Below are 14,930 nucleotides of genomic sequence, written 5' to 3' on the forward strand. Positions count from 1 at the left end.
GTATTTAGAACGATTAGCAAGTTTCATCCATTTAACTGCAGCAATAGTCGAAAAGATTATCACTGCCCAGCGAAGAGTTGCCATTGTCTCCACACTAAAGTTTTGACTTGAACTGTGAACTTCGTTTCCGTTTAGCACAATGGTGCATCTCCTGTTTATGTATCTCTCCCCGAAACCCTTAAAATAACTTGTAATGCTCCTAACTTAATCCTTAACTTGAAGATAATGTTTTCATACAGCATTTGATACACATTAAGCGGTTTAATAAGATTACAGAAAGACATTTTGGAGATAGTAACTGAGAACGGATCAAAGATTGGCTAAGTAATAAAAGCCAGAGGGTCGGAATAAGGAGATAATTTCAGGGTGGCACACTGTAACACCGGGACTGCCACAGGGATCAGTGCTTGGGCTGCAATTACCTGAAGTCTACATTAATTACTTGAACGATGGAGGCGAATGCAGCAAAACCAAATTTGTGAATGGCTTAAGTCGAGGGTGGAAGACAAATCGTTTGGATCATGTAAAGAGAATGCAGAGGGACATAGAGAAGCTATATGAATGTGAAACAAATGGAAGTTGCGACATGATGTGGGGAAATTGGAGGTTGTGTATTTCAACAGGAAAAAATAGAGTAGCACAATGTTATAAAGAGGAGAAAGAATGCAGAACCTTCTGGAACCGAGAGATTAGAGGGGGCTCCACTCATGATTTTTGAAAATACAGCATCAAAGTGCAGTGTTTATGAGGGACAGCAACGGGAACGTGAGTTTTATTTTAAAGGGAATGTCATGTAAAATTCGTGTGCTTTTGCTAAAATCGCGCAACGCACTGGCCATACTAAGGCTAGTCATGGCTAAAATGCTAAACTCTATTAAACCACGCAAAAATAGATTGCCATTGGATGGAGAACACAGAGAGTCGACTGCTTCTACCGAGCATGAAGGAACCGTCGTCAAAGGCGGGGTTAAGTAGATTGAGCCTGCAATATTTGGAGTTCACGTGAATGAAAGGAGATCTTATGTTAGTACTCAATATTCTGACTTTTGAGCACAATTCCAGATTCCATTTCCCTCGGTTGGAAAGATTTGGAGTATTGCACAGAGTTCTGATGTGCACCATACACTTTAGGAAGACAGCACGCAGTTCTGCTTTCCATATCCCTCACTTACAACAAAAATTAAGCACGATGCACATTTTGTCTCCGTATCGCTCAGATAGATCACATTTGGATCTCGGTGCATCGTCTTGGATCTCCATGTTCTGTTGTCAGATGTTACTGCAGAGTTCCCTACACGACATCCTTCCGTTGGTGCACACGTGGAGCACTCTGGGTAATTCTTCTTTTAATATTCCTCTGATAGACTACACTGTAACGTTCTCATTGTATTCCTTGCTTCGGCCCTACTTTGAGCACTGACTGTTTATAATAACGAATAATAATAAGAATGTTTTCTATTTTCCAGATGTCCACAACGGATGTAAATGTTTCGGGGCCACTTGAAAGCATTCCGACTGCATCAGAAGTGACACTATACTGAAATGGTTATGTGCCTCGGGCAAGTTCTGCTGTTTGAAAAACTGAGTAGCGAAACAAGAATATCGCACAGAGCGAGGCATGACTGAGATCCGGTTGATGGTCGCTGCCAAATCTAAGATTCGGGTTCGGCTCGGTTTCTTTAAAGGGATTTAAAGAAAGCAGGTACAAGGAAGTGCAAACTTATCAGCCATGATTGAATGCAGGAGCGACTCGATGTGCTTAATGACATAAATTCTACTCCCACGTCTTATGATCTTATGGTCTGGAAGGTAGGGAGAACATCGGAGGATATGAAAGTATATTAACCGCGATGGTGCTGCATTTGCACAGATTTCAGGACCTGAATGGCGTCTTTTCTTTCCCAGGAAATTCATACCAGTCGTGCACGGTGAGATAAACTCATGCCCCACAAGATCAACCAAGGGCACAACACCAACAGAACATACAGTCTGTACCAACACTAGTGCCAGACACCCAAACAGAATAGGCAACACCTTCCTCATTCATTCCTCTTCCCCTCACAGACACAGTCACCTGCTTTAGAACAGAAGCTCATTATTAACGGAGAGAACACACTGTGGTTTATACTGACCCCAGTCTCATTGAGCATAGCCCTACATTGGAAGAGTTAAAGGGACAGTTTACACACCAAGAACAGCAGTAACTGGAAGCAAGGCCTACACGTGAGCTCCCACTCTGTTCTTTAATACTGTCACGCTCATAGCTGGGCTTCGTACAGGAATGAATCAGATCTCACGCAGAATCGTGACTTGATCCACTTTATTTTGTTTGTATTCAAAGTAAAATGATATTTTTCACTGATGCATCAGCACGCAGTGCTGCTATATTGGATTGAGCATTAACGTTCATAACATGCATTTAAATACAGAAGAACTTTCGCCATTCGGCGCAAAATGTCACTGTTAGTTCTTTGTGTGAGAGCTGAAAGAGCCAGCACTGGAACGATCGGCGAAATATTTCCCTTTATGAAAATAAACAATATGTACATATCTAATGTAATATTTTGCAGTGAACCTTCACCAATTAGTAAACAGTTAGGTTCCTCTGTTCACTAAGAAGTGACTGATTGACAGAAACGCTTACTTTTTGATTCCAGCAACATTTGGTATTCGTGAAATGTCTTTATAATGAGCACAGCGTGGATCCAATCTTCAATTTTGAACGGTGATTATTAACTACAGTGTAGTCACTCTTCTGCTATAAAGAGCCTCTGTGCTCCAATCACCTCACCATGACTCTAAAAGACTCTATAGAGAAAGATGAAATCACTGCTTTTGCTCCTCATCGTCCTGGTGCTTGTCGAACCCATCACTGCGGATGGAGAAGCGAGACCAAGGTTCTTCATTATGTGTTAGTAAATTTCTCCGAAAAATACTTGTCATATCACCCGTTCCTCAAGTGTTTGCTGATTTGTATTGTAATTTGACTGTTTTTTTTGTCTTCTTTCAATCAGCCCAGATTCTCATTCCTCCCTGCTTTGAAATGATGTTATAGTCTCAGGTTGGATAATCTTCGAAGAACTGTTCGATTTAACGTGCTACTTATTTACCCACAAAAACAATCCAACAAGGAGATGTCCTTAGCTCCATTGTTTACACGTTGAATAGAGAAACGTTTTCAAATGTCTGTTTGACCCACCCCTGATCTCTTCAATATCCTTCAGTATCGACAACATGTCTTGATACTGATGCCGTTCTAATTGTGAAACCCAAACTCATTTAATTCTGATCAATCCAAGAGATCAGACAGCATGTCAATATTTGTTTTTATATTTTATTCAGCTGCCTGAGCACAGAGCTGTGTAATGCGCTCCGTGTAAATTCAATCAATTATCTCAAAGATTCCTTGAAATCAATCATGTTAGAATATTTCCTCTTCTGATAACGTACTCGTGTACCTCCTTCTGTGTTCTGTTCTTGCCATATGAAAGAAAAGACTATGCACAGAACTAACTGACATTTCCACTGTTTAACTTATATTGGGATCACCGTGGGCAGTTCTAATCCTTATCTCATTCAGGGTGACACTACTTCGAGCACTGTGCGCAGCGATACCTGCGATTTCCCTTGGTACGACAACTTTATGACACTTTAAACCGTCATAGGCTCGTTATCGCTGAGTTTCACGACACTGAAAGCACTGTGCACAAAGATGGGCGAGATGTTCCTTCGGTTAGTCACAGTAGAAGCAATGCGTACTTTTCTGGTCTTTCTATCCCTTACTTCGTCCAAACTGCAAGCACTGTGCTCTGGCCTTGAGGACATATCCCTTAGTATGACTATACGTTGTTCAATGAACATAGATATGGGCTCAATCTACCGTGGTAAGACCACACTGTGCATACTTCTCGACGCCCCATTCCTCAGTTTGACGACAGTAGGAGCACAGTGCACTGTCCATTTCTTAATATGTCTCAGTGACAACATTGTTTTAATTGAACCCCGACTGTGTGGAAACAGACCGTTCGACTCATGAAATCCACACCAATCCGAAGATTACTTATTCAGCGAGACCCATTGGGAAGGTGCAGACAGTTCTCGTCTCTATCTCCCTTGATAAGACATCACTGAGAGCACTGTGCACTGTTCTCATCTTTACATCTCTTGGTAAGCCCACATTGGGTTTACTGTGCACAGGTCTAGCGTCCATCTCATTGATTGGTTCACACTGGCAGTGCTAGATATATTTATGCTCGTCATGTTTCCTGGAAGGCAATTGCCCCAGCTGGAGACATCAATTGATTATGTCTTTCTGTTTTACAGCTTCCCTAAAATATTGTCTAGTCCAGGGAGGAATTTGCAGGATTTCCCCTTGTCTTCCAGAGGAAATTCTTTCCAGTGGGCATTGTGAACATGGGGGCAACTGCTGCCAGAGAAAATGAACTTACAGTATAAATCTGAAGTGAGACCCGTCTGAGGCACCAACTGTTGCAAACTGTTACTTCTATTGACCGACTGTGTTCCATTGTGTGAATCCAATGTCCCTGACTGACTGCTTTGCAAATCGTATCAATAAAATTCGTTGAATTATGAGTTGTTGTTGCCCGAGTCTTTCATTCATTTGATTGGAGAGAGGGGAGGTCACAAAAACACATGCAGAATCTTTCATATTTTGCAGTTCAAACTGTGTCATCCTCATCTGTTGGTCTTGTCCTCCACAACGTAAAACAACGGGAATAAACTGTTGGAGAAGATTCAGCACTCGATTCCATTTTGGCTTTCGGATTTGAACCGCTTTGACCGTGGAAGTCTCGGGTTCTCCAGTGACCAGTCGAATTGATCGAGTTTTGAAAACCAAATGTTGCCTGCAGTTCGTTGTGAGAGAACCAGGAGAGAGGGAAATAATGTTCTTACCTTCCTTCTAACAAATCTTCCTGCCTCACACACATCTGTCCACGTCATCATTGTTAGTAATGAAAACCACACAGTGCTGGCAAAGATAAAATATTACTGCCACACTGAGGATACAGTTCTGTTATTCGGTACAGTCATTGTCCCAAAGGCAGCAGATTCTGTACAGATTGGATAGGCATTTGGAAGTTATTGGGCTAGTGTAGGTTAAGTAGGATTCGGTCGGCGCAACATAGAGGGCCGAAGGGCCTGTACTGCGCTGTATCTTTCTATGTTCTAGATCTGGAATCTCCGATCTGGGCAGCCATGCGGTGCTCATGGAATTCAATTTAATCGCAATCTCTTAAAACACTGCCTAATATATGCATGATGCATAATCCCCTGCGATCATCACCTGAAAAACCGGCGCAATTCATCTCACCTTGGCGTTGGGAAGAGATCTGCAAGGAAATTCGGTGCATCTCAGCAATTCATCATGCGCGTGGTACGCATTTTTGGTCTGAATGTCCGTTGTGTGAGCAGAATTTTTTTGAATGTGTCTCTGAAGCATTTACTCTATTTTCATAGAAAGCTTAAAGTATGGAAGCAAACAATTAGACCCAACGATCCCACACCAAAACACTGATCGGTATCCCTTCTCAAAACAATCCATTAGCCTACGAAGTACATTTTCCATGACTAATTCCCTTAACCTACATGACCCGAGGCAATTCAGCACGGCCAATTCACCGAACTTGCTCATTTTTGACTGGGGAAGGAAACCAGAGCACCGGAATAAAACCACTCTAATGTGGGAATTTTACGCATACAAGCGCTGCCAGAACTGCTGAGGTTCTCCAGCAATTTCTATTTTGTTAAACTCTAAGCCAAGATTCGGTTTTCAAACTCTACTCAGTTTGAGGTAGGAGCCAGCGAATCGAGTTGATAGAGAAACGCTGTGCAACGGATAGAGCAATGGCAGTCTTTTCACCCACAATCCCAGGCCATTGTGAAAGACATCGATCTCTGGTCTTGTGTTTGCGGTCCACTGGGTTATTGCGAAAGTCTCCCAGCAGCAAGGAGGGAATCAGTCTCCAGTCCAAAGGCTGAGCTTAATGGTAATACGACTCAGCATTTCTCTTTCACCTTCCCTCCCCGCCAAACGGGAGAGGGTTCTCTGAGGCTGCAGGAGCGAAAGGAAAATGTTGTTTACTCTCACCAAAGAAACTCTGACCACAAAGATACACACAGCTCCACGTGTTTCACTTTGTGCTTTTTTGTGCCCAATCACGATGCCTAGTCAAAAATGTGGTACCCCACCAAGAGCCGTCAATCACTCACTGACCAACGCCTAGACTCCGAGATCAAACACTCCAGTGAGTTGGCCATACAGAACAGAAAGATAATTCCCTTCCACGTACTTTGATTTAATTTGGCGGAAACTAATCTTTGTGTTTTCAGGCAGGTTTAGCTTTATTAATACATTTCAAAATTAGTTTTAAACGCTCACTTTGGGTTGAGTAATCGGATGGAGCAAGGAATTACAGGAAGGGGTTGCTCCATTAGATACCACTTACAGACTCTGGCTGTTAGACCTCGACAAAGGTTTCCAGACCAAACCAAATATGGCAAACTGCACCATGGATTTTCAATTTGCATCAACCGGAGTACATCCTGCTTCTTTGCTGATTCTCTGTATTTCCTTCAGCCGGCATTTAACATTGACACACAGAATGGCATCAGTGCAACAGAATTTGCACATCACTACCGAATCTTGATTGTTTGATCTTGCTGTGTATTTATTTCTTGCCCCGCTTCAACAGTCACCCATCGATAATTTATTGCTGCTCCAAGTCACAGTAAGAAAGCGCCATTTCCTTGTTCTCTGTATTCTCATTACTACTGACCTTCCTGGTCACTCATTCTCCATCTGTTTGCATATCTCTTTCTTTCTCTACCGATCGCTAACTCTTTCCATACCTATCTGTTCATCTGCTCACAGAACTGTCCCTGAATCTCTCTCCCTCTGTCTCTTTCCTCCTACATCCACATCATTTTCCTATCTGTTTTGTTTGTCATTGTATCTCTCTTTCTCTATCGTGCAGATTCGTGTGTTGGCTTTCTCTCTGTATTACCATTTTTACCTCTTGCTGTCTCTCAAAATCTCTCTCTCTCATTGCGATTCCTGATATAACGAAAGGCTTCAGATGTTAACAGAGAGTCATAGAGTCATAGTGATGCACAGCATGGAAAACAGCACTTCGATCCACCTCTTCCAAGCTGATCAGATATCCCAACCTAATCTAGGACCACTGCCATCACCGGGCCCATATCAATTCAAACTCTTCCGGCACATAAACCCATCCCGATGCCTTTTAAATGTTCCAAATGTGCGAGCCACCACCATTTCCTCTGACAGCTCATTCCATTCATGTCCGCCCTCTGCGGGAAAATGTTGTACCTGAGGACGCTTTTACACCTTTCCTTTTTCAAACTCAGCCTCTGTCCTCCAGTTCTGGGCTCTGCCACCCCAGGGAAGGTACTTTGTCTATTTACCATATCCATGCACCCTCATGATTTTTTAAAAAATTCTATACGCCTCCGACGCACCAAGAAAAACTGCCTCAGCCCATTCAAACTCGCCTTATAGCTCAAAATCCTCCAACTCAGGCAACATATTCGGACGTCTTTTCTGAATCCTTGAAGTTTCACAAATTCCTCGCCATTGGAAGGAGACCAGAATTGACCACAATAGCCCAGAAGGGTCCGAACCAATGTCCTTTAATGACACAACAGTACCTCCCAACTCCTGTATTCAATACTATGATCAATAAAGACAACCGTACCATCCACCGACTTTATCATCCTATCTACCTGAGACTCCGCGTTCAATGAGCTTTGAACTTCTCTTCCAAGGTATCTTTACTCAGCAACAATCTCTAGGACATTACCATTAATTGTATAAATCCAGCTGAGATGTTCTTTCCCAAAATGGAGCCCCTCGCATTTATCTCACTTAAACTCCATCTGCCACTTCTCAGCCCGTTGGTCCATTTTAATTAGATCCCGTTTTAATCTGATGTAACCTTCTTCACTGTCCACTATATCTCAAATTGTGGGTTCATCTGCACATTTGCTAACACTGCCTCTTACGCTTACATCCAAATCATTTATGTAAATGACAAAGAGTGGTGTATCCAGCACCGATTCCTGTGGCATGCCACTAGCGGCAGGCCTCCAGTTTGGAAAATGCAATCCACGAGCCCCCTCTGTCTTCTCCCTTTGAGCCATTCCTTAATCTGTTTATTCCATGAGATTAATCTTGCTAACCAATCTCCCATGTGGAACCTTGTCGAACGCCTGAATGAAGTTCTTAAAGATCACATGTAATGCTCTGGCCTCATCAATCTTCCTTGCCACTTTTTCAGAAGACTCGTTTAAGTTTGTGAATCATGGTTTCCCATGCTTAAAGTCATGTTGACCACGAGTCCTTGCCTTCCCAAATACTTGTGCATCCTGTCCCTCATGATTCCTCAAATAACTTGCCCAACTTCGACGTCACGCTCATTGATCTACAGTTTCCTGGCTTGTCCTTACTACCTTTCATAAACAGTGGCACGGCGTTCGCCAAACTTCAGTCTTCTGGCACTTCACCTGCGACGATCAATGCTATGAATATCTCACCAAGGGGCCCAACAATCACTTCCCATCTCCCCGCAGAGTTCCAGCTTACACCTGACACGGTGTTGAGGATTTATCGACTTTTATGCATTTCAAAACATCCAGCAATTCCTCGTCTGGAAAAAGACATTTTTCAAGATGTCATCTTCCATTTACCTATTTTCTATATTTCCCATATCTTTTTCCACAGCAAACATTGATGCAAAATACTCGTTGAACCTCTTCCTCTGCGTTTCCAAAGAAATTCTGCTTTGCAGATCGTTGCCGGGCTGTATTCTCGACAGTTACCCTTCAGTAAATGATTCATTTGTTTTACTCAATTCTGGATACGCTATTTATCGCCACTCCTAATTTAGCCTTAAGAATGTAGCCTTAGTTCCATCGTTAAATTCTATGCTCTACATATTGTAGGTAGAGTCCACTGTGCCATTCCAGACAGAATTCCAAACTATTGACATAGCAGTTATGAAGGAACAGCGATATATTTCCAAGTCAGGACAGCGTGTGGTTTGGAGGGAAACGTGCAAGGCGTCGTGTCCCACACATTGGTTGTTTTGTTCTTCGAGATGGAAGTCGTCATTTGTTTGGTAAGTGCTTCTGAGGATCTTTAGAGATTTTATGTGTTTTTTTAGTTGATACGTATTACTGTTACTGTGCCTTTAAGGGGGAGGAAGGGGATATCTGTGGATGGGTTCCCGAAACATTCGTTCAGTTTTCAGCTTGCTCCTGGTGCCGGATCTGCAGAGTTATACAGCAATTTCACTTTTTGGTTTGAAGAATGCGTGTTGAATGTGGTGTCAGCCAGGCGGGCTGATTTACCTGCGATAATGTTGAGTCTATGGTTTATTGTTGGAGTTGGACTCATTCAGACATTTAGAAAGCCTGACTTGTGCATTATCGATGATAGAAAGGCTTTAGGGAGTGATTCAGGAGGTAAGTTAATCGTTGCAAGTTTACCTTATATTGACTATACTGGTTTGCTGACTCCAGTTCAATATCTGGTCAATGGTAATCTACCAAGTGTTAATCTGGAGGGAATTCAATGTTGGTAATGCCATTGAATATCAAGGAGCTATAGTTAGATTCCCTCTCAATGGAAACCCCCAAGATGTTGTGGGATGGACAGCATTCAGTGACAGTGACATCATTGAACTTCAAAGGGCAATGATTAGCTTCTATTTCAATGGTAATCGCCAGCATGTTAATCGTCCGGGAATTCGATAATTCGATGATGGTAAACCATGGAATGACATGAGGCAATAAGGCGAATTGCTCTCAATGGTAAACCCAGGATGTGAATTGATGGGTTGAGGGGCTCGCATGGAATCAGGGATGGTAACGCCATTGGCTATCAAGAGGTAGTGATTCTAAAGTGTCTTATTAAGAGGGCCATTGCCTGGCAATTCTATGACGCAAAGATTCACTGCCAGTTTTCAGCACAGAGTACTCATGTAACAGTCATTGCCGGTTTGTTAAATATTTACCCCTGAAGTGAAATTGTCCTGCTCTCAGTCTCCATTCTGTATGACACCCTTCAGTGAAGTTCAAAAGAGTGAGCTGGTGCTGAGTATTCACCAATCGCTCGTTGTCTGTTTACGCAAACAGAACATTAGGATTGGATATTGACTGTTCATTCGCTGTTCACATGATACTGTGTTCGCTATCATGGGTTCATATAATCACAGCGTCATAGAGATGTACAGCATGGAAGCAAACCCTTCAATACAAATCATCCTCTGGCAGCACATTCCAAATATGCACCAGCCCCAAGTGAAAAAGGTCCCTTTCAAGTGTTATCACTCTCACGTTAAACATATGCCCGCGTGTTTGGACTCCTCATTCTGGAGATAAGGCGTTGTCAATTTACCCTAGCCGTGCCTCTCAGGATTTTACAAAAGTTGTTACTTTCATCCCTCAGCTCCTGACTCTCCAGGAAAAATAACCCGAGCCGTTTCAACCTCACCCTCTACCTCAAACACTCCAATCCGAGTCATATCCTTCTAAATCGTTTCTGAACTCTTTAAGATTCACAACACTCCGCCATTAAGAAGGAGAACGGAATTGCATACCATCTTCCAAAAGTAGCCGACTTCCAAAAATGGCTTGTTCAACCATAATATGCCCTCACAACTGTTATACACTATGCAGCGATGCAGGAATTCCAAACACAACCCTCACTATCCTATCTATCTGAAATTGCACTCCCAAGGTTCAATCCAGTACTTTTTGTGAAACGTTATGTGTCCGCATGGCAAGATAAAGCAGGCATGCACGTGCATATTCTCGCACAGACATACGTATATGCTGACACATAAAAAAAACCCACACAGAGTACAGAGTGAAAACATGAGATAAAATTGGAGATTGAGGCGAAGGAAGGAGCAGAGAAAACTGGAGAAATCAAGGAAGACAGTGAATACAGAAGGTGATATATTATATATTTGGGGAGGGGGGATAGAGGGCATTGAGAAATGTGATGGAAAACAGGAACTATCGGAAATAGAGAGGGACAGTATCGAGAGTGAGAAGGTGAGGAAAATGAAGAGAACGTGATTATGAGAGAAAGGATTACAGACAGAAAGAGAGACAGGCGTGCAAACGGAAGGAGAACAGAAGGTCGAGTTTGACCTGTTATGTGAGACAGGCGAAGGACATCCCAAAAATCTGTAATGCAAAACTATTTACAAATCACTTTGACTGCTCATGGCAAACAATTTGTAAGCGGAAAGCTCACACAAACATCTGAATTGTAATAAGTAGAAGAGCTGTGCTCATTTTGCTACTGCCGGGGAAACTACTGGTGTCAAGGTAACAGTGAGAGATCTGTGACTGCATCACGAGGCGTAGACCATCCATAAGAAAAAAGAGATTGTGTGGGTATCTGTAAATTTTTCTCACACGGTGAGCTGAAATTTTTGCAGCAATACAGAAGGATTCTGATTTCGGTTGGTGAAAGCAACAAAGTGGACTGTACCATTCATATGATCACCGTTGGAGCCCATTCCGCAGATGCCCTGTGGAACAATACATGATAGAATAATTGATAATTGGCTTGTCCGCGGAGCACAGTGTAAGGTGGGGTAAACAATGATCTTCAATCTTGCAAACTTGATGGCGCTGTAAACTTTTGTTTCCAAAAAGAGATATCATATTTTTCTTTTACTGGGTACATCTCTGAGTGAAGAGTCTGCTAAAATAATGATTGGTCAATTCATTGTTGTGCATAATAATGGAGAACAGCCATAATGGGGTCAGGCTGTGAAGTGATTGAAATGAATCTTAAATCATGGAGGCAGTAACGAACCGTGCAAAGTGTGGCGTTACTCGAGCTTGTACTGTGCTTCACTGGGACATTGCAACAGCCCAGGACAAAAATATTAGCCGGAGACGAAAGTAGGTTATTGAAATTGGAAGCAGTGAGAAGGTCAGTGTTGTTCCTAGAGACAGAGCGAAATATTCCTCAGAGTCGTGTTTTTTGGTCTTTCAAATGAAAAGGTGACGACATCGTGAGCAGCAACACCAGGAGACTGGATTGCAAGAGTACAGGTTAAATGCTGCATAATGTAGAAGATGTATGCTGGGTTGCTAAGAAATGGTGAATGAGTCCACGAACGTTTCAAATATATGGCGTTATTTCTTCTTCGAAGTGGACTCCATAGTTGCACATTGAGACCTCCGCACCAACAGCTTCAGTCAAGCTTTTTTGACAGATTTTTTTTGAAGAGTATTTAGTCCCACACCATTCCCTACATCTTAACAACAGGGTTTAGGTAACAATCTGTTTGTCACATGTGCTTCTGTCCACGTCGAACCGATTTCGTTTGATTCAACCACATATTTGCAAGTCTGTTGTTTGCAGTAGCTTTGTGTCTGTTTAACTCTTTTTATGCTGTAGATAATCCATACAATTTTCAATGATCTCTGTAACTTCTTTGATTTTTATACTTTATTTACATATTGAGAAACACAAGGATTCACTACGCTTTCTTACTAAAAAAAAACAGCTTGCCGAGACACTGACGATTTCCTGCATTCTGTGTCCCTCTCTCCTTCAAAAGGAAGGTTTTATTTGCTCGTCCTCAGGGATCCTCACTGACTCCAGTGATTCCTTAACGATTCCAGAATGATCACTAGCAACACCTCCACATACTCCTCAGCTACCTCCTCAGAACAATGGGCTGCAGTCCATCAGGTTGACTGATATGTCTGCATTCAGATATTTCAACATGCCCAGCAAATCCGTCTTAGTCACGGTCACGACACGTAGCTCCGCACACTGACTCTCTTGAAGTTCTGGCAAGCAGCGGGTGTCTTCCAATTTGAAGACTGATGCAAAGTGTCTGTGCAATGCCACTGCCATTTCATTGTTACCTATAACTCTTCAGGCCTCATTTTCCAGCAGTCTGACGCTTGTTCTTCTCTCTATGCATCTTATATACCTTAGACAAAACTCTTGCAATCGCCTGTCATATTATTAACAAGCTTACTTATCGCCATATAGTGTCTTCTCTACGCTATTGCTTTTATTAGTAATCCTCCAATGGTATTTAAAAGCTTCTTTTTCCTATGGACTCCCAATCACCTTTCCTACATTGTATGCTTTCTCTTTTGATTTTATGCTGTCCTTGACGTCCCTAATCACTCAAGGCTGCATTGTCCTCCCGAGTATGTTTCTTCTTCTTTGAGATGAATTTCTGATGTTCATCTGGACCATCCCCAGAAACCCCTGCCATTGCTGCTTCATGGTCTTCCCTGCTCGGCTCCCCTTGCAACTAACTCTGGCCAGCTTCTCACTCAAGAATTTGTACTTAAATTACTCAATTCTAATCAGAGTATGTCAAGAAGAAAGCAATAGATATAAACTGAAGGAGAACTGAGAAATGGGACATGAGATTGATTGGAGGATTTATTACCCAGGTACAAAGAGAGAAAGGGTGAGAATATCGATGAAAAGATGTCACAAACGCGTAAACTAGACGTATGGCAGAAGTAGATGCACTTCCGTATTTGTTTTCCCAATTCCTGTTTGCTATGGTCTTTGCACAGAGTAGGTACAACAGAGTAATATGTTCAAATGCTGCATCTGATACCAAACATTTTCTCTCCAACAATATGAAAGACAATGGCTATTGACAGAACCAAGCAGGACAATATTTTTGTTTGCAGGTGCAAAGGCAGTTAACTAAAATAGGTTGCGACACCAGAAACAGGAATTTACTACATACATCCTGACAAAAACGCGAGACTAGTGCTGGGAATCCCAGAAAGAGAGAAACGTTGAGTGGGAACATGAAACCTCAGATGAGGATCAAATATTGTTTTATAAGTTTTATACAACGTATACATCGCATTTCATTAACTGTGCCTCCGTTGTACATTCTGAATATATTGTACACATGTATACAATCTTACCTTAATGTACGTCCAATGATTAAGTACTGTATGTGAAATCATTCTTCCCCCATTTCAAACTCTCCTGTTTTGTTTTCATTTTCACTTGCTATTCCTTCTTCTAAATACATTGTCTTTGTTTCTTTGTATTTCATTTTATTCCATTTGTCAATAAAATATTGGTAACTGGGAGACTAACACCTTATTCCTCTCCAGTTTCCACATCGATTGTCTCCTATTCCTTTCCGTTTCTTAACCAATGACACAGACATTCTGTCTCTGACCCTTTCATCCCAATGTAATTGTAAACACATTTACTTTTGGGCTAAGGGTAAAAATCTGGGAAAGAAGATTCTGTGCAATAAGATGCTTGCATATTTAGAAACGAATTCATGAAGTGCAGAGTGTTAAAGATAAAATGCTGCTTTATTAGAGTAGCGACAGAAATGTCCAAAGAAATCTATATTTCTACTGTTTAGGGCAGTTGTCTCCAGAGACAGTTTTTAGACTGATATTTGATGACGTGGACGAAACTTAATTCTTGTAACAACTTCTCGATTTGCTGTTAATAGAGTGGTTACGTAAAACACTGTATGTGTATACTATAGCAGAGTCACAGAGCATGTGAAGACAAAGCATCGCCTTTCTCTTTCATCTAACATTGTTGGTATTATCCAAGATAGTCGGTAAGACCAACAGCAGGCGATGTCTGTGCATCACCCAGACCAGCTATTGATGTTACAATAAATGTATTGCAGTAATGGGGTTAAGTGGAGATTCTGTTCAGTGACTGTGACTGACATCAGTCTCCATGGATCCCAACTGAGTCCCATGAGGCTTTCCCTCTTCTACTAATAAGGGACTTTTTAAATTATATCAGCGAGAGCATCATTCTCAACACGATTGGAACCAACAGCTCCGGAGAATGGGAGAGATCAAAATCTGAAAGCAATAGACTGGAATGTTTC

Source organism: Hemiscyllium ocellatum, assembly GCF_020745735.1.
Source record: "Hemiscyllium ocellatum isolate sHemOce1 chromosome 41 unlocalized genomic scaffold, sHemOce1.pat.X.cur. SUPER_41_unloc_2, whole genome shotgun sequence".
NCBI classification, from domain to species: Eukaryota; Metazoa; Chordata; class Chondrichthyes; order Orectolobiformes; family Hemiscylliidae; genus Hemiscyllium; species Hemiscyllium ocellatum.